The sequence below is a fragment of the Sebastes fasciatus genome, chromosome 9, assembly GCF_043250625.1.
Source record: "Sebastes fasciatus isolate fSebFas1 chromosome 9, fSebFas1.pri, whole genome shotgun sequence".
Taxonomy (NCBI): domain Eukaryota; kingdom Metazoa; phylum Chordata; class Actinopteri; order Perciformes; family Sebastidae; genus Sebastes; species Sebastes fasciatus.
The window spans coordinates 10,013,280-10,033,434 of record NC_133803.1 but is presented as its reverse complement, the minus strand read 5'-3'; the positions used below and the strand labels follow the sequence as shown (position 1 = coordinate 10,033,434).

General features: G+C 39.0%; 1 long non-coding RNA gene across 1 annotated transcript in view; it reads left to right on the top strand.

The window, feature by feature from the left end:
- The window catches only part of LOC141773849 (uncharacterized), a 99,696-nt gene that overhangs the window by 72,707 nt on the left and 6,834 nt on the right, over positions 1-20,155 (top strand). The window lies entirely within an intron of this gene.

The window sequence follows — 20,155 nt, the reverse complement described above, 5'->3', positions numbered from 1 at the left end:
CAAAACTTAAACAGGAATTAAAATTTCAGTATATAATGTGTATAGTATATATATGATAGAAATTAATTTAAAAAATAGGCCCCATTGTCACCGATATCCAACCCAGCTATTTGAGTCAGTACCGGCACAGGTCTGTTATGCATATCAGCGGCCTGCTGTAAAGAAATAATAGACCGTAGAATGCAGAAATTGACCAATCAGAATTGAGTATTCAACAAAGCCGTGTAATAATATACTACATAATAGTGTAGTAATGTGCAAACCATTTATTGACTTTTTTGAATGAATTATTATTCAAACACTGTAAACAAAAAATGCTTTGACGATACTTACTTGTTGTCATGCCAGTGAAGCCAATTTGAATCCCATTTGATAAAACGGCAACAAGCAGTGACTTCAGACCAATGGTACCCAACCTGTGGGTCAGGATGCCAATAGGGGTCACAAGATAAATCTGAGGGGTCTGCCATGCAAATTATGTTTGATTCTCTGATCTTTGCTTTTATTTATTTTTTTTACATCTTCAGGCATTTCAAATAATTGAAATTATTAAATTATTCATTGTTGATGAGATGCATTAGACGTTTTGTCCTTGTCTGAAAAAAATTTCACAACAGTAAGTCCATGTGGGCTGGGCACTTGTGAATGAGATAATAACTAATAATAACTAATAACTACTTATAAATTGTAAAAAAAAAAAAAAAGTATATTAACCATTTACATATTGACATATTTTAGGAATCAATATCCGAACTGTCTTATAATTTCCAGTCAGTTGTCTGCAGTCCTTGTCCTGACGTCGTTGTACTGTATTATTTAAGCTAATTTCTGATACATTGTTCTCCACTATAATGACCCCATAACACTAATATAATAAACTATATTTTTCTTGCTTGATGAGACACACCTGGTAGTCTCGCTGTAAACAAACAAAAAATCTCAGAGGTTGCTTTGACTGGCGAGGCAGCTGATAAGTGGGGCAACAAAGTCAATTAGTTCTGTGTTTATTAGTATGTGACAGGTGCTGGGTCATGCAGATTAACTCACAACCCTTGGAGGGATGGGACAACAATAATGGTGAAACATGTCCGTCCGACCAGAAAGTAAAGGTAGCAAAAGGAACATAGCAAAGCCTGCTCAATTAATTATGTGGATTAATGAAGTTCTGCTTGATTAAATGGTGATGCCATTAAAAACGCCTATTTTTTCTCCCCAATGTGACATAATGGACTCTCTTACATAAATAATGGAATCCTTCATGGTTACGGAAACCAACGCATTATATGTTATAAACCACTCCTCCTCCTGCTGAACCCCGAATCAATTAATTAAGGCTATTGCCCTTGATTATCCAATCAAATGTTTCATCCGGGTTCGCCCTCTAACCTTCAACCTTCTCTGACTGGAAGGATATTGATTGAGGGGAATAGTTTATTTTCAGCTGCTGGAAAGGTTGTTGTTACCTTTAAAAAAAAAAGAGTTGCTGACAAAGTGTCCTTTCATTGACCCCAGAGAGCTGTTGTTGTAGCTATTATTTTTGTGCACTTCAGGTTCAAACATCAAGTTGCACCCATTTAGACAACTATTACATTAAATAATTGTCAAGATGAAGTGAGGGATCAATAACGCTCACCGTTCTCTGAAAGCTACTGATGCACAAAGTTACCCATCCTGTAATTCAGACACAATAACACCCTGTTTTTACCTTCAATACAACAAATGGATCACTTCCACTGTTTTACTGTAAGCGAGTGTATGTGACTTGATTCATTTGACAGGAATGTTTGTTGCTTTTCAAAATTGTTTCACTTTTTGTTTTGTTATGACGGAGGATCTTTCTCCTTTTGTGACAAATTAAGCATGCAATGTTTGCAAATGCAATTACAGCATTTATATAAATACGCAATGCATCAGCAAAACGCACCAATTGATGGTTCGCGTCATCCTGACCTGAAGCTGCTCAACCAGTCAGCGGAGCAGAGCAACAATGCAGGCGTAATGAGCTGCTATAGTGTGGTCAAACTGTGGTCAGCCTCAGGATGTCCTCTTCGTGGCAACACGTTGATCCGATTAACAATGGTCTGCTCTTTACTGTTCATTCCGCTGAGTTTAACCTCTCGGGGTCGCGATAGCTCCGGATTTATTCACAAATCTGCTGCTCTTTGCTGCCTGTTAGTCGGTGATGTTAAGGTGAAATGGATCAAAATTTAAAACTAGGGCTGTCAGTCGATTTCAATATTTAATCGTGATTAATTGCATGATTGTCCATGATCGATCGTGATCAGTTGCACATTTTTTTATCGGTTCAAAATGCATCTTAAAGGGAGACTTCAAGTATTTAATACTCTTATCAACATGGGAGTGGGCAAATATGCTGCTTTATGCAAATCTATGTATATATTTATTATTTTAAATCAACTAACAACACAAAACAATGACAGATATTGTCCAGAAACCCTCACAGGTACTGCATTCAGCATTAAAAATATGCACAAATCATAACATGGCAAACTGCAGCCCAACAGGCAACAACAGCTGTCAGTGTGTCAGTGTGCTGACTTGACTATGACTCGCCCCAAACTACATGTGATTATCATAAAGTGGGCATGTCTGTAAAGGGGAGACTCGTGGGCACCCATAGAACCCATTTACATTCACATATCTTGAGGTCAGAGGTCAAGGGACCCCTTTTGAAAATGGCCACAACAGTTTTTCCTCCCCAAAATTTAGCGCATGTTTGGATATTGGATATTGGTTATTTTGCCTTCTTGCCGACAAGCTAGTATGACATGGTTGGAACCAACGGATTCCTTAGATTTTCTAGTTTCATATGATACCACTAACATCAATCTAGCTTTAAAATTGAGCCCACTACATCTTAACAGTCGCAAGTTGCGTTAATGCATTAAAGAAAGTTTCGCATTAACGTGTGAGTGTTATTAACTTTGACAGCCCTATTTAAAACACAAAGATAAAACTAGTTCTGTAAGAGGGTGTAATCAAATTTAGGAGGGAATCATATGTGATAAACTTATGCAGACAGAATGTGCTTTTCCTTTGTAAAGTATTGCTTATTATTAGGATAAACAGCCACTGCCACGGTGATCCTTTTCCTTTCCACTATCGTTGCCATCACCATGGGGCCCAACTGTAAACAGCATTAAGACTTTGTTAATATTTAAACAACCAAAGTCATGACACAAACTCAACAAGGTAACTAGCAAATATCAGTTTGGGTAGATGATTAACTGAAAGGTCACGTTCGTCTTTGCTTTTTTTTTTTTTTTTTTAAATCCAACAGGGTGACTACAAATTTGAGCTCACTCGCACCTTCCCCGAGTGGATTTCATGTGAACAGCTCTGCCCCCTGGCAGAATCGGAAACATCACCGATGTGTCAACATATCATATAACAGTTGTGAAATGCCGTGGCCGCGTTCGCTCCTTGTTTTGGTGCTTGCTGAACAAGGCGGCGTGGGATTGCTCTCCCTCACCCTGTGGTCTGTCCTCTAGGGTGCGAGGAATCTGAGTCACTCACTGCACATCAGGCCCCCCCTCCACTCCCCACCATCCCCACCACCACCCCGGGGGCCCTGGCACTGGCAGAGGCAGGTTAACAAACTGTAAAAGGCTTCAACTGAGCAGCACACAAACTGTTTGCTCTCCACAAAGGGATTGGCTCCAACAAATGTCATAAGCCTATAATGAGATAGCTGATCTCTGTAGTAAAGAAGAAAAGAAAAGGAAAATGCTTCCCCTCTCCAGTCAGCGGCTATTAGAGTCAGTGAGAGTAAAAAGGGGGAAGCTTCCCCGTTTTTCTTAGAAGCCCCTCGGAGGCCGGCCAACATGACAATGCGGGTCAATTAATTGGTGAAAAAGTGAAAATCCAATTAATGTGTATCAAGCTGGCAGTTTTGCATGATGATGGCTCATTAGGAGACCAAGCTGAGAGCAGAGGAGTAGATGGGTGGAGGGGCTTAAACCCCACTCATTAAAGCTCTGTCCCTCTCAGTGGGGTTTTAGGGACCGGCTTATTTATGCAACAGGTTCTAAACAAAACCTCAATGTAACGCTCATTTAGTGGATTTGAAACTGATGAATTCCTAAATGGCATGGGTGGGGATTCTTTGGTACTCAGGCCAAACTTACTTGTACACAGAACTACTGTATTTATTCAGCATATTTATTTGATTTGTTGCTGAATTTAAAAGCCTAACTGGGGAAATTAACTTCAATTACATCTGTTGCATTACCTCTTCTTATGTAGGCCAATAATTAGGGCTGTCAAAGTAATAAGTGTTAATGCAAATTTGTTTTAACGCCATTCATTTCTTTAACGCAACTTGCGTTTTAAAGCTAGAGTGAAGATACTGGCACCAGATGAAATAAGAAAACATAATGAATCCAATACTAACCATGTCGTACTAGCTTATCATGGAGGATAAATAACGCTCCAAACTTACGCTAAATTTTGGCGACAAACAAAATGGCATGGCCATTGACCTGAAAATGGGTTCTATGGGTACCCACGAGTCTCCCCTTTACAGACATGCCCACTTTTGATAATCACATGCAGTTTGGTGCAAGTCATAGTCAAGTCAGCACACTGACACTCAGATTTGAGCATATTTATTTATGCTAAATGCAGTACCTGTGAGGGTTTCTGGACAATATTTGTCATTGTTTTGTGTTGTTAATTGATTTCCAATAATAAATATATACATACATTTGCATAAAGCAGCATATTTGCCCACTCCCATGTTCATAAGAGAATTAAATACTTGACAAATCTCCCTTTAAGGTACATTTGAACAGATAAAAAAATGTGTGATTAATTTGATTAATCGGGATTAACTATGGACAATCATGCGATTAATCAGGATTAAATATTTTAATAGATTGACAGCCTTGGTAATAATGTTTGTCCGTATTGTCTATGGATGCAACGATACTGATAGCGGATCAGATATCGGGCTGACTATGACTCAAATAGCTGCAACGGGTATCGATGACAAGGGGGCCGATCTATTCAATTCAATTCTATCTTTATATACTATATACATTATAAACTGGAATTTTAATTCATAGCTTTTGACCAATTTGTTGCTGCATATAGAGGTTTACACTTGAGTTTGTAATTCCTGTTAATTTTGAAGATTGTTTTACCAAGTTGCTGGTGTACGATTTATTATTATAATAATAAATAACAATTTAGTTAGATTTATATTTTTGTATTTATTTGTTACATTTTGTCTTTGCAATGTTTAAGTCAGCATGATCATAAAAGAATGATCCCGGTCACTTCCCCACAGTGAGGCATACAGTTTATTAATTAAACAAATTGGATCGGTACTCGTTATCGGCCGATACCCAAAACCCCCAGGTATCACTATCGGTATCTGGACTAAAAAACTTGAATCGGTGCATCTCTTGTATTGTCCCTGCTAAATAAACTACTAAATAAATAGTCCAGCATCAACAACATGCAGGACACACACATGGATTAGCAGTTCATACAACTGGGACCTGAAGCAGGTCAGGATCTTTGTTAGTGGAGAAAACCAACTCAAGCTAAAGGACTGAATGGAATATATAACATTAGTAAAATGCACATCACAAAATTGTTTCATTATGTAACATTAACACGCACAAGATGCTTTCAAAATAGTTTAAAAAAAGGAAGGGGACAAAATGAGACGACGGTGCTCTGTAGGCCACTTCTGAACCTCACCATATATATATACTGACAAAATAAAGAATGTGCTCCTGTACTCTTGCAGCCGGCCTGTGTTTGTCTAGCCTCCGCCTCTATGTGTAAGATTAATACTCTTGCCACACTCTCATAGAATAATGTCACTTTAATCTTGTTTGGGGCGAAATTCGAAGTGGAGTGTGTCTACTTGTTTCCTGAGATTACTTCATCTTTCTCTCGGCAGCGGTGTGTGACTCTGCCGCCTGCTGTCCCCTGGCATTGGATGTCCCATTACCCTTCACACGCCGCAACTTTCTGCTGTTTGCACAACACTGGCCACAGGACCCAACAGGAGGCCGGTATACTATTGATGTTTTTTAGTTTTTCTTTACCACTTGCCGAGCACATTCTAGTTGTGTGGCAAGGCTGTTCTACTATAGAGGACTATAGAGGACTATCACCAGTGGCTGAGCCATTGTGGATATTTTAGATGCTTTGAAATGTTTTCGCCCGGCAAAGATTATCGCTGCATCGTGTGTTGCTCCTGTATTCTAACGGCAAACGTGTAATTTCTGCTTTCTCTTTCTATTTTACAGCTGCAAGCCTTGGTTAGACTTAGTATTTAACTGCTACTGTGCCGATAATATATAATAGGCTTCTTTTGCTTCTCAAATTGTACTGCGAGATACTCCACTGCTTTCTCTTTTAAAAAGCACATTTCTGAAAAATCTCTGAACTTCCAGATTAGTTTTTAGAGCTGCAACAATTAATTGATTAGTTGTCAACTATTCAATTAATCGCCAACTATTTTAATAATCCATTAATTGGTTTAAGTCTTTTTTTTTTTTTTAAGGAAAAAAAAGTCTAAATTCTCTGATTCCAGCTTCTTAAATGTGAATATTTTCTGGTTTCTTTACTCCTCTGTGGCAGTAAACTGAATATCTTTGAGTTGTGGACAAAACAAGACATTTGAGGACGTCATCTTGGGCTTTAGGAAACACTAATCGACATTTTTCACCCTTTTCTGCCATTTTATAGAACAAAAAACTAATCGATTAATCGAGAAAATAATCAACAATGAAAATAATCGTTAGTTGCAGCCCTTAAATCAGGTAGCTGGTCATTGCATATTGTACCACAATATTTCCCTTATCAGATTACGAGCCCATTCGGTATTCAGTAATTTGTATTTTTGCACTCTCCTTCAATTATTTACAATAAGCGTTTCATGCCTTTCCACCGTGTTGACCCCGGCATGTCTGAATGAATGAGCTGCAGTGCGTCAGCTATAAATCCCTAATGAGGCTTGATGTAAACACCACAATACAAAGCACATAAATTCCTCGCACAACATTTGCACCTTTCGCACACACACACAGACACATGTGCATGTACACTCAGAAAACACACAAACACAACCTCTGGTCCAATAGCTTCTATTCAAGATGAGTTCCTTGTTTATTGTCTGTGATCACTGTGTGTTTTCTGTACGCTCTTTAAAAGCTGTAAATAATTTATTTGACTTGACTAATACGCTGCAGGTCTACGTTTATTACGATAACTGTATGTTTAATATTCTTGTTAGTGAAAATGAACTACAATTAATGTCTGCAAATGGCCAGTGTTGCCATTTTATGTCTGAGGTAGAGAAACACACTTTGTATGGCGAGCTTTGTGCTGTTTGGAGAAGCAGTGTGTGTGTGTGCGTGTGTGTGTTTTTCCCCTCACTTCCTAATAATCTATTCTGTTCAGCCAGCTGCATACATTGACAAATGTTTCCAGCATTAGGTATTTACCCGGTGAAAGGTAATAGATGCAAGGGTTTAAAAATGCCTGCTGCAAGAAACAGCAAGCACACTGGCAAAAAATATACATATATATATATATATATATCACAATAGGAAACATTCGTCTCTTCTTCACAACAGGAAAACTGTCTATTTGCAATAGTTTCTGTATAAAGCAAGGACAAAATGTATGAGATACGCTTTTTTTTTTACATTTTTGTATTACTAATCTCTGAATTCAGAGTATTTTCCCAATTATTTTTCATTATTTATGAGATGATAACAGTGTAAAAATGTGCACTCTTTGACCTAAAAGTATAAATAGACACATTTGTTTTAATATAATTGTGTCTATGAGTGAAAGGTACTGCATAAGGGGAGTTGGAGAGGAGGCAGTTCAGTTTATCTGTGACAAATTCTTCAAAGATTCACTTCAACCTAATTCACTGCCACTCGTGAAGTAAAACACACCCGCATGAAATAATCCAGGGATTCAGTTTAGTCTAATCTGTTGATTGTCTTTTGCTTAGTTTGTTGTAATTTTTTTTTTACATCTCTTTCTGTCTGACTTGTATCGGTGCAGCTTGTTCTCGGAGGCTAATGAAAGCTGTGACGGTGCATTAATGAGGCTGCTTATTTCAACTCAACTCCACTTCCTCCGTTTACCTCCCTCACTTTGTTCTCCCGGTCCACATTTCCTCTCCCCCACTCTCTCTCTCTCGTGTGCTCTGTATCATGCTGTTAACGTTACTCCCACTCCTTTACTCTCTTATCTCGCACTTCTCTGAAATAGTTTTCTCATTTACTGGTTCTTACGAATGCACAAATTCTTTTAACAATGTTGCCGAGGAAAGTATGATGTGGAGCAAGGCGATGAAATTAGACTTTTGTTCGTCTGTGTGCTCAACAATTTATCTGATGTACAGTAGGTGCAGTAACAATGTATTCCTGCCTGAGACTAAAAGGGAATTACCATTTATGCTTCTCTTTTAAAACAAATACATACAAAAAGTTCATATCTATCATATATATTTTTATCTAGAGTATATAATGTACAACTTACTATAAAAACCTAACTAATCCTTATGGAAATACTGCACATAATGCTTGAATGAAAACTGTTTAAAGGCCCTTTTAATTCCAGAAATAAAACACAGAATAAAAGTCTTATTTGTATCAATTTCATGATAATCAGAAAATAAATAAAGAAAATAATAATTAGATAATCAAAATAAATGTAAATGTTTGAATAGAAATAATGTCCTGTGCCGACAAGGGGGATTTAAATGAACTAAACAGATTTAAGAATCAGAACGTGTTGGTGCTGTACGTCCGTACTCTTGTAGCCTGCTGGGATTAATGGATAACTCCAGTGAGAGACGCCTCTGTTCTTAGGCAAGACAAAATGACCAAAGGCAGCCAAAGAATTTGGCGGTCAGTAACTGTGGCTGTTTCCCATACATATATTATTATAGCAATAGCAGCGGTGGTGATTGAATTTCTGACCTTTTGTTGAAATGGGAAAGGGGGGGAGGGGTGCATTTCAATTTTTGTTGTGTCATTCATGTCTTAAAATAACTACAGGGATGAAAGATCATGCCTTGATTCAATTACAGTGCTGTGTAAAGGCTAAAGATTACTGTATTCAACATGGACCCTCGCTTGTACATATCTGAGGTAAATATAGGCGCTGATTTCACACATTTGAAATGGATTGAAACAGGTTAAGAGAACTCAGGCTTGCTCTCTGTGGAGCCCTGGGAAGCTTATATTACAGTAAACTCCCATTTCACGGCTACAAAAATGAAAAATACATGGCTCAATCGACAAATAAATTAAAGAATAATGATGCAAAAGTAGAGATATAACTCCAGTTTCAGTTTCTCAAGATGACAAACCTGATACTGGACTCTCCATACCACACAATCCGCCCAACACTCGAGAAAAGTTTGGTGGTAGAACCTGGCCGGCTCTGCCAATCAATAGCAAAGTTTGCATTAAAAGCTGCTGACAGCTGTGGGAGAGAGTTCCCACTTTCATCTGGCGCTGTCTGGCCCTCCAGCTAACCTCAGCGTCACCCTCTCCCTTCTCAGACCTGCTCTCTTTATTAATCTCTGTCGCATCCCACAGCTCGACCCGGAGAACTGCCCCGGCCACGTTTTTCACTTATCACTAAAAAATTTTTTTAGCTCATTTCATTTATTTTTTTTTGTTATCAAAGAACACTTCACTTGATAGCCTTGAACCAAGGGCCCTCAGCTCCCGCGGTGGAGCCCACCCAGCAGCTCGGTCTCACCGTATCAACCTGTTTGCTGAAAGAAGGAAAGCGAGCTCGTCGAATGAAGTGTGTGCGTGTGTGTGTGTGTGTGTGTGTGTGTGTGTGTGTGTGTGTGTGTGTGTGTGTGTGTGTGTGTGTGTGTGTGTGTGTGTGTGTGTGTGTGTGTGTGTGTGTGTGTGTGTGTGTGTGTGTGTGTGTGTGTGTGTGTGTGTGTGTGTCAGAGAGAAAGAGGATTTGTTTCTCCCTTAAAACTTACCTTTTTTGCTCATCCTGTAAAACTTAATTTGCTGTAGTGAAAACTATTCAGCTAATCAACAACAACAACAAAAAATATAAAGACAAAAATATGCCTCACCTAAAACAGGTAAAACAGGCGTACTTTGATTTTTAGTTGGCGTGTCTGTTGAACTTTGGTCCTTTGTTCCTTACTGCTGTTTTCTTGGTGGTGGAAACGAGAGGGTCCCACTTGACAGTCATTGCTCAAAGATGACCTGCCTCTGGTAAAAGCAGGCCTCTGCTGCCCCTTAGGGGTGGAAATTGAAAAGTCTCTCAACAATATATTATGAATGACATTTATTTTTATGACTATTTACAATTAAAATTGAAATATTTATTCATTTTTATTTTGCAAAATGATACATTTTGAAAAAATTAAATTAGATTAAAATAAAAAAAAGGGTTTATTATTTTGCCTTTGAGTGAAAGTGTAGGTCTTGAGCTCCCAGCCTGCCTGGTGTTCGGTGTGTGCGTGGCAGATCTAATCCCATTAGTGCTGCTGATCCCGGGCCTCCGGATCAGTCGTGTCTTTATCAAACCTGCTTTTGTCTGTTGAACTCCAATCTGTTCGCTTTAGCAGTAGAAGTAAACAATCTTGTTTACAGGTTGTACATAAAAAGGAAAAATCTCCTCGGGCTTGTTACACGCCTCCTTTCACAGTTCAATTTGTGTTTCAGTCGACACCAAGCTGAACAACTGTTTTTATATGACTCTTGAGGACATATTTAAGCATAATACTCATACAGCTACAAAGGTTAATATGCAATGTTGCAGTTTTAGTTGGATTATGTACAGCCAATACTGCCCCCTGGGCATCAGAAAGAGATTTAATATTTCCCCCTTTGTCACTTTTCTAAATATCGCATCATTGTCATTTGAATTGTGTTCATGCCTACCTGAAATTAAATGTCAATAGCATTGCAATTGTAAAAAAAAAAAAAAATTCCATTAATAAAATAAATCAGGAATGTAATGAACAAAGTAATACAATTTGAGCTAATTGTGAAATAATCTCCTTTTAATATAATGCAATTATAATTAACATGAAATATATTTTAAATTCAACATCTTTCCTGTTAATGTCATCTTTGCATTTATGAGTTTCATTAGAAAGACTGAAAATATGCTTTTAAAACTTGAATAAATTACCAGAGAAATTTTACAGAGGTACAAAATCTCAGTATGGTGCCACATTAAATAAAATGAGATGAAAGGGGAATTATTAAGGGCCCTTTGGAAGTAGAAGAGGAAATGTTGCAGCATAGATGTGGTGTGTAGAAGCTGCATGGGACCAAGTCAGTGTTGGATGCAAAACCTGTCACCAAAGGTCAGAGCTGGAGCAGACATACTATAGATGCTGTAAACTGGCTCTTGGTATGAGGAATGTAATTCTTTTGTGTGTATAAGAGGCTGAGCGGATGATCATTTATAATCAAATCCTCATAACCGTGGACAAACTCATTGATGGGGTGGTCTCTCAGAGTTGTGCTGCAACCGATTCGACTGTTATCAGCTCATTAAATGTGCGTTATCAGTTGTTATAAGGCTCATAGATGTGGGTCAGAAGGGTCACAACTACGTTGTGAAAGTGAAACTTAAAAGCAACATGTTCTAACATGTAAAACTGAATGAAACGTTACGTTTGGACACAAACAAAACAGCTTGTTTAGATTTAGACAACAAAACTACAACTTCTTTAAATTTAGGCAACAAAACCACTTAGTTAAGTTAAGGGGAAAAGGTCATGTTTTGGCTTAAAATAAGTACGTTTGAAAAGTGAAATGTAACACTAGTGAACAGAAAGACAACTACACGTTGTTGGTTTGAGAAGGGATGTGAACCCAATACTTTTTTAGTGTCCCATCCAATTGCAGCCGACCTGCACCACATATGGAGTTTCACGTTCTCTATACTACATCGCCTGACTTCCGCTTCTGCTCCTGTCATAATTACTACGGTCGCTAGACGTCGCTGTCGTCTTCTTTTCCTTCTTTCGGTGATCTACCATGTAAATCGACGATAAAACCTACTAGTGGGTATAGCAGGCCCCTTCTGACCCACATCTATGACGCTGCTCAACACTGATAACCCCATTTAATAACCTGATATAACCGGCTGAGTTGTCTGACATGAGAAGTGCTGCGTTGAAGTGAAATATTCATTATTATCCATCTAGTTGCTGCTATAGCCGTTTGTCTCAGTGGACGACAAGTACAAAATACAAATTCTGTGATGATAATTAGGATTATTAGCTTGTTGCCATCCTTTTTACCATCTCAGATAATCAGGAGAGCATGATGTTTTTGCTATATTATGATGTGAATCAGGAAAAGGCCCACCACCATGTTGTACATGGTCTTTCAGTTAGGAAGTGTTGAAGGGATTGAGGTGCTGCACGCACATTAAAGCCTTTATTTGTATTCTTGACATTCATTTAAGCCTGTGAGATTATGAAAAGGATGCATCCTACTCCCTTACTGTTTCCAGCACTTGGCTGGAAACAGTAAGGGAGGCTGTTAAGACAACAGAGGCTGTTAAGACAACATGTCATACCTTTTTACCCGATCTGATCTAGGATGATCTCTGACATCTATACTGATACAATATAAAGCCAACTGAGACACTCCCAAAGGATGAGTCCTATAGAATAAACAAAGAAAAGGTCTGCACTAAACGTTTGCAGCCGTACACTTATCTCCTGGGAAAAAGGTGCACTCACCAATTAAAATGAGGGGTGGGCAACTGGAGGAGTGGGAGTTCAGGTATCTGAAGGAATAATTGATGAGAGAGGTTAAAAGACATTAACCTCCACTTAGGTGCTGTGGTTACAGCAATTATGAGTGACATCATGGATACAAAAGAAGCCTCAAATAAGTTTCTCCTCAGGGTGGCTTGCCTTATTAGATAGTTGTTTTTAATTTGATTAATATGTATTACATTAACAAAAGAGATGTGCTACTTTGACATAAATTACACTAGAATGTATAATCACCACTAGCGCTGAAACAATTATTAATCAATTCAACTATTAAATTAATCAGCAACTATTTTGATCATCGATAAATTGGTTTGAATAATCTATTAAGAAAGACAACTATAAATTCTCTGATAACAGCTTCTTAAATGTGAATATTTTTTGGTTTCTTTACTCTCTTATGACAGTAAACTGAATATCTTTGAGTTGTGGACAAAACAAAACATTTGTGGACATCATTTTTCACCGTTTTCTGACATTTTATAGACCAAACAACTAATCGATTAATCAAGAAATTAAGCGGCAAAGAAACTATTTGTTAGTTGCAGCCCTAATCACCACATTACTCAGTCAAGCAACTTATTTATATTTTCTTATTTCAGAATCTTATCTTGCCATATTGTGTAACAAGATAATGTTGCCGTTTCCCTCTCTTAAGGAAGAGAGGGTAACCAAATGGAAGGCCAAGAGGAAGTGTATGCAATGTCATTATATCCTAAGGTGTTAAGTTCCTTTTTGTGAGTATTAGTACATGCACTTAACCTTCAATCCCCGGCCACAGCCCCTTTGGGCTTGTTACCTAAGAAATATGTCTCCTCTTTTCTCTCCTCGGTGAGGTTCCCCCTGAAACTTGTCAACGAGACAATACGGAAGGAAGTGAGAGATAAAGTTGCCGGGCTCTCTTTCTGTGCAGTGTTTATTTGCTGTGTCAAGGATTGAGAGATTACACTGTTTCTACGCGGTAAGGGAGGAATCTGGTCAAGCATTGCCTCGGGCTAAAAACATCACTTGAAGAGGCAAAGGAGGATTACTGACACCTGCATTTAGAACGAAAATCCTGACTTGGGCCCATTTGCTGTGAGCGGGGAGTCATCATCAATCATTTCTTTTAAGTGTAGAGAGGCTTTATTTTGGGCTGGGGATATGAGAAACTTTGCCTGTACTGTATTAAATGGCTTTTGTCTTTTTCAAGAGAACAGTTGTGGTAGAATCCCACTTGTTATCTAAATACTGAAGTTTAGTCCATCTCTGAAATATTTATCTAGCATTAAACATATTAGTTCTATATCAAAGAGCTTAACACATAAACTTGTGTGTAAATTTTAGGGTTGGCAATTGATTAAAATATTTAATCGCTATTAATTGCATGATTGTCCATAGTTGATTGCGATAAATCACACATTTTTTATCTGGTCAAAATGTACCTTAAAGGGGGATTTGTCAAGTACTTAATACTTTTATCAACACGGGAGTGAGGAATATGCTGCTTTATGCAAATGTATGTATATATTTATTATTGAAAATCAATTAACAACACAAAACAATGACAAATATTGTCCAGAAACCCTCACAGGTACTGCATTTAGCATTTAAAATATGCTCAAATCATAACATGGCAAACTGCAGGCCAACAGGCAACAACAGCTGTCAGTGTGTCAGTGTGCTGACTTGACTATGACTTGCCCAAAACTGCATGTGATTATCATAAAGTGGGCATGTCTGTAAAGGGGAGACTCGTGGGTACCCATAGAACCCATTTTCATTCACATATCTTGAGGTCAAAGGTCAACGGACCAAAAAATGAACATGCCAGTTTTTCCCTCGCCAAAATTGATTGTAAGTTTGGAGCCTTATTTAGCCTCCTTCGCAACAAGCTAGTATGACATGGTTGGTATCTTCACTCTAGCTTTAAGACTGAGCCGGTTACAACCTAAAAATTTGAAGTTGTGTTAATGCGTTAAAGAAATTAGTGGTGTTAAAACAAATTTGTGTTAACGTGTTATTATCGCGTCAACTTTGACAGCCCTAGTACATTTATATAGATTCATTCATAAAGGCAAACTAATGACAAGCTAAAATAAATGTACACACACATTCTGTCAAAATGTGAAAATAAAGCACATTTTTGTTTAAATATATAAGCTTTTATAAGCAGAAGTTTTTTTTCGCACATTCATACCCATACAGCACAATTAAAACCTGATGTACCACATACACGTTGGCATATATTTAATTAATGTATGCATCCTTATTAGTTATCACCTGTCCTTTGTGTTCAATCTACAGACGCCCACTCAGAGGCAGTGGGGATGGTAACACTAACCCGCGGGCTGTCAACGGTGTGATTGATCACCAGCAGATAAACATCAGATCGGCGAGAGAACAGGACAGACATTGATCCCCAGAGGAAGGGAGGACTTGTCACACGCCAGCATACACAAACCTCGGCAAAACATCTGTCAAAATAGCACAACGACAGAGAACTGTACCTCTGTGACTAACATGGGAACCCGCAGACAGCTGTCAGCTGTTTTGGATGCTGGTTGATGACCAGAGAGTACAATTCCTTTCCCATTACTTAACTAAGAGTGAAAAGTTTAAATAGCACACAAACTGACCCTGAAATTTTCACTGATCATGAGATGGTATGAAATTCCCTTTAAAAAGTAAAGAATAAGACAAATCAGTTATTGTTTATTTCCCGTAGGATAGCGGAGGTGAACTCCTGCTGCCCTAAGGCACACCAAACAACAGAAGAGGGTGAAGGATTCCCTGTTGCCATAAAGAATCCCCGTTGCCATAAATAATCCCCCGTGGCAGTCTACTGTCACAAACAGACCAGAAAACAAAGAAGAAAATGTGTTTTTTAACAAAACGTCAATCCCAACTGGTCACATGAAGCGCTCTCACCTGGCTGGGCCCTGAATATGTTTTTTCCTGTCATTAGCTTCAGACCTCATGCGATGCCGTACTTAAGAACAGAAGAAAAGAGAGGGAAAGAAAATGAATGAGAAGTGAATGGTCAGTTTGACAAAAGGAGGCCAGCCTTGCGTCGACAGGAAGAAAAGCATTAGCGCCCTTTATGTGCATGGCGGCGGATTTCCGTGTGCTACACTGTCAGTGTATTTTTCCCCTTAATTAAAACAGTCACAAGTTTCATTGAGCGGTGAATCAAAGGGTGGCTACGCCATAAAGCAGACTCAACTCTGTAACCCTGACTGTGTGTGTGTGTGTGTAGAGTTTAGGAATCAGACTCAAGCACACACAGGGACCGGGATGGAGGGGATTTAAGCTGTGCTCATTCCCATGGTCAGTCACTCAGAATTGGTCATTACTGTCCTGCCTGGAGATGAAAACACAGCGATTAGGAATTACTTGGAGGAAAACATGAGCACTTCTAAACTGCCTCCCCGTAATAACCCTGTGCACTCAAAGACGGGAAGTATCTTAGATTCCTTTGTTGGCTTTTATTTGCAGTTTGTTACTCAAATAATATTCATTAAAGGTCCAGTGTGTAGGATTTGGCGGCATCCAGTGGTGTGGTTGCAGATTGCAACCGAGTACCTCTGTTCACTCCTTCCTTTCCAAGACTGCGGTAACGTGAGCCACGGAGTGCAAAACCGTGGTAACGTCGTTCGCCTCACTCAGAGGCCATTCTACCTTAATAGAGTGCTACAGGGATGACATATTTTTGTAGGCCAAAGAGGAAGTTAGCATCGCCCTGGGTTCCCTCAACAAAAAGCAAATGGTATTTTTCCATTGGGCTTTGGATTATTGCAGAAAATAAGCTCTGTGGCAAACACACGTTTATGATACTTGCTCGTTTTGTTCAGCAATATAATCTTCACAAATGAACACCACTTCCATGATTTTTGAAGTGTGAATTCAATCGCCAGAAGTAAAAAGCTAACTATAAACAAAGGCTATAAACGAACTACACCACAGTCACATGAGCACGAGTTTACACAACAAGGCTGTAAAGGCGTGTAACAAGTTTAGCCACTTGTTAGCAACCGCCTTTTTTAAGACACATAAAAGCTTCACAATTCAACAGTGGGATATTTACTGATGTATTTATGTTGTTGAATAAAACGTTCAAATCTCTAAAGCTTGTGTTAACCGTAGAACTATTTCAGACATCTAACTAAAAACACATTAAAAAAAACCATTAACTTCTAAACGAGGGAACCGGAATTGCTAAAATGCTAACTCATTTCCAGGTTTTAGGAGTCATTCCTATAGCACTCTATAAAACTACTTTAAGAGCAACGGAAGTCAGGCGGCGACTGGCGGTGCCACGGTTTTGCACTCTGCGGCTCACGTTACCGCAGTTTCATAAATGAAAGTCTCTCTCTAGAGCCAGTGTTTTGTTTGTCCATTCTGTGCTATTGTAGAAAAATGGTGGCGCAACATAGCGGGCTCTGTGAAGAGTATCTACTCCCTATGTAGATATGAAGGGCTCATTCTAAGATAACTAAAACACAACAATTCTTAGTTTCAGGAGATTATACACTAATGAAAACATAATTATGAATATTATATTCCATTTATAATAGATCCCCTGAAATGTTACACTGTTCCTTTAAAGTGGTATGTAAATGCGGCTAATGAAAGTGATGTTTGATGAACAATATTCTAGTCATCCGAAGACCGTAGCTCTTCCAGGTTGGACATTTATTATTTTACCAAATAAGTTGTCATTTTAACCCGTCCATCAGTGAACCAGAGCAGGCTTCTCCTATGACAAACCTCGTCGTCTCTCAGCAGAATAACACAGCCGGATAATAGCAGACTCAACTGAGAGAAGGGAAAATGCTTGCTCCACTTTGGTCAGTGTATGGGATCTCCTCCCTGCCGCTTTGTCATACTCGGTCTCCGGATCAGGAGAGCACCCGATCCCTGACGGCCTAATGACCCAACACTTTCCGCACCATTTCATTTCCTTGACGGCGGAGGGGCAAACCTGCACCTACGATTATCCCCTCATCAATTATAAAGCATCCAATGTTTGGACGATTAAAAATGCAACGTTATTTTTTTTCACTCCCACCCCAAGACAAGCCCTCTGGGATTTTGTCAGAGCAGGGTGGGATTCCCCTCTCGTGTTCTCTCCAGGGGACAGAGGAAAAGAACGAAAGGCATGAATTATGCAGGGGGGATACATAATGGTAGAAATTGCTAATCATAGCTCATGCAACTCGAGAAGGTTGGACCGGCAGACTGATTGACAGCGGGGTGCAGAGGAGACAACGTAGTATAAGGTAACACTGATAGTCTTCTGTGGGGGCTGACCTTGATGGGGTACACCCATCACTCAGGTACTGAAGAGCACTGGCATTATAAGAGGGAAAAAGTGACGTCATGCTGTTGCTATTTTCTTGTATTTGACCACAGTGCCGATTGATGTTTGGACAGATGAAAGATCAATACCAACTGGACTGCTAAACGTGAAACCTAATAAACATTTCCCAAATCATGTCACCATAAGGCTGCAATAGCTGGATAAAAGCCACAGTTTTGGAGGCAGCATGATAAAATCTTAATGAAGACGACGGCGGCAGCAGCAGCAGCAGCAGTGATGGGATTGTATTGTCTGACAAAGCTGACATTCCCAGAGTGAGCTTTAATCCCCAACTCTGGCACTTCAGATAAACCTTTTCCTGCGGGGCTCGGCGTCTGGAAGACATTCAGCTGTACACTGTTACCTTTTGTTTCATGTCAGCTGAACATAACCTGGCTGCCTGTGTGAAGTTCACTGGGAGATTAAGGGAGTGAATAGGAGGGCTTAGTATTACTTAGTGGATGGCACAATATCATATGATATCAATTTCTGTTAAAGGATGCTGCTGCTATCAGTTTTGCAATATCAGTTACATGTTGTTTGCGGTCTTTTACATGTTGGAATACAATGGTATACGCTCCAACAAAAAGTACAACATTCAAATACTGTTTGAATTAATATAAATTAAAAAGACTTATAATGTAGGCTTATGCAGCAACTCATGCTAATCCAAAATACATCGACACTGAAAACAAAGCTGAATTTGGCTGGACTTCTTTATTACATTTGTGTCAGTTCAAGATACTGTATGTGTTCCTACTTAAAGAGGACCTATTATGTTTATTTTCAGGTTCATACTTGTATTTTGGGTTTCTACAAGAACATGTTTACATGCTTAAATGTTAAAACAATACTTGATTTTTCTCATACCGGCTGTGCCGCAGCACCTCTTTTCACCCTCTGTTTGAAACGCTTCGTTTGAGCTCCCACCCACCCCCCTCCTCTCAAAAAGCCCAGTCTGCTCTGATCGGCCAGCACACCCGAACCAAACTCTTTGGACTCCGCTTTAACTAGCTTTGTTTGAGAGCGTGCCAAACTAGCTGCTAGACACATATTATGCAAATGTGTTACTTGGTGACATCACCACGATACGGAAGAAAAGGCGTGATTTCAAGCATGGTAGTTCAGGAGCAGTGTTGCTGTGGGGGCGAGTAACTCCCTTTGGCGTGGACTTTGGGCTTTGTAACTTTGCCGACCTTTTACATGCACAAAAAACTGTACAACACACTGAAGGAAAGGGAAAAAGCACAAAAGCATAATAGGTCCTCTTTAAAATAAACTATGTGTACCGCTATTATCTTATGATTTGTTTTATTTAATTTCAATTAAAGTCACCTCTACATATGTGTATAAATGTTTATATAGATATTATGTCTTGTTTTATCTTTCTAATCTGCTATATGCACTTTATTTGAACATACTTTTATTTCGCCCGGACATAGCTTTGATTGGTTTGTCTAGTTTGGTCAGGTTTTAAACCCTGGTCTTGTATGGACAATATTTAATTTCAGATGTACTGTATTTCTCATATTTGGACTGACAGCACTTAAACTTAATTGCTCTTTACATTTCAGGTTTGACAACACAAAACTGTATCGGAGAATTAAGTTATTATATTTATCATTTAATGAGAGAGTGCAACTGCAAGTATACACATTTGTTATAGTATATCTGAGACAAGGAAAAGGTAAGGAGGGGATGTTTTGTTATAATAATCTGCAATGCCATTAGTACACAGAGGCCGTGCCACATAGTCATGCCAAATAAAGACTAAAATAGCAAATGCAGCATATCAAGGACATCTACTCCGCGAATCGAGGTCCATACATAAATCGCTGTTTAATGGCACCAGCATAAAAGCGGTGAGTAAACACAAAACGGGGCTAGTTGGTAGTGAGCGTTTGTTGTCACTCCGCTCTCTGTCACAATGATGGAGTGTCTGTCTGACAGGTGCTGTGATTTCCCTGACCCCATTGTATTCAAACAACACAGGCTCCTCACACAGGAAGAGCACAGGAAACAATGGT